This window comes from Tasmannia lanceolata, unplaced genomic scaffold (genome assembly GCF_043159265.1).
Source record: "Tasmannia lanceolata isolate RefF3 unplaced genomic scaffold, GAP_Taslan_0.1 ptg000037l, whole genome shotgun sequence".
Classification (NCBI taxonomy): Eukaryota; Viridiplantae; Streptophyta; class Magnoliopsida; order Canellales; family Winteraceae; genus Tasmannia; species Tasmannia lanceolata.
The window spans coordinates 33,073,526-33,074,938 of record NW_027518714.1 but is presented as its reverse complement, the minus strand read 5'-3'; the positions used below and the strand labels follow the sequence as shown (position 1 = coordinate 33,074,938).

Sequence of the window (1,413 nt, the reverse complement as noted above, 5' to 3'; positions counted from 1 at the left end):
CATGGTGACACTTTGATTGATTTGATTTACTTGTGCGGATCCCTTTATAACTATTGCCTCAAGCCTTTTGATAAGACTATCCAATTGGGCCTCCTTGGCCACGGTACCCTCAATAAAGAATCCCTTACTTGATGTGGCCCTTTCAGGGTCTTTTTAGCCAAATTAAGCAAGAACTTCCAAGCTTCGTCTTCATCCGTGTAGGATGTGAATCCTTTAGGGCACATGGCCTCTAATAATTGTTCGATTTGAAAATCAATCCCATCGTATCGTATATGATTTGGCACAAGTGCCACGTATCTAAGCCGTGATGAGGACATTCTTGGAATAGATCTTTGAATCTCTCCATAAATTTTGAAAACGACTCATGAGGTTTTTGTCTAAATTGAAGAATATCGTTTCTTAATTTGTTAGTTTTATATAAAGTGAAATCCAAGTAGTGACTTGGTTTGGCAACCTAGAGGGGGGGTGAATAGGATGTTTATAAAACCTTTACCTTTTAAAAACTTTTCCTAAGATTTCACCCAAGACTTATCCCTTGTTTAATTAAGTTTGAAATAGTTGAAGTTAAACAATATTACAAATTAATATAAGTTCAAAACCCTTATTGATTAGCAAACTTAATTAGGTAATTTTAATAGCCTAATTAGCAAGGTTAAGATATTTAGGTTGATTATCAATGCTAACTACTCACTCAATTCTAAGCACAAATAATCAAATAAGAGAGTGAGATGGAGTGAGAGAAATACCAATCACACAAGTGACACAAAGATTTATAGTGGTTCGGCAAATGGCTTACTCCACTCTTCTCAAGGTCGCACTTGAGGATTTTCACTATTGAGACCTCCACGACGCCCGGCTCCAAGGCTTTTACAATCAAAGGGAATTACATAAGGATGCCTTTTCACCTTCACAATGACTCTCCTTTTCCGCCGAGTTCTAAGGCTTTTACAATCAAAGGGAAAAACAACGGATGCCCTTGCCACCGTTCGAATATAGAAGAAGATAAAAGCTTTGCCTCTATGTAGGCTACAATGCAAGTTAAAGCTCCAAGGATGCTCTCAAGAATAAACAAGTTTAAGCCTAAACCAATCTCAAATGATTTTCTCAAATCAAGGCACAAGAGGTTGGTGAGAGAAATTACCCAAAAATAGTTCACAAATGATTTTCTAGGGTTTTTTGAAGTTGGACAATGTTCATCACTTGTTTTAGACCCATTAGATGGGTATATATAATGTCCCAACTCAATATGATCGTTTCAAGGGCAAAACGGTTATTTTCGGGTCAAACAGTCAACTAGCCGTTGGGCCACAACGGCTATTTTTTTTTAACAAATACACTGCTCGGAGTTCCGAGAATATTCTCAGAGTTCCAAGCTCGGAACTCCGAGACACCAAACAGGACTTTTAATTTTAG

General features: G+C 37.5%; 1 non-coding gene across 1 annotated transcript; it reads left to right on the top strand.

Annotated features, from left to right (window-relative positions):
• The first annotated feature begins 299 nt into the window (after positions 1-299).
• LOC143862759 (small nucleolar RNA R71) lies at positions 300-406 on the top strand. Its single transcript, XR_013240469.1, has one exon. It is a non-coding gene; the product is annotated as a small nucleolar RNA R71 (small nucleolar RNA).
• Positions 407-1,413: the final 1,007 nt, after the last annotated feature.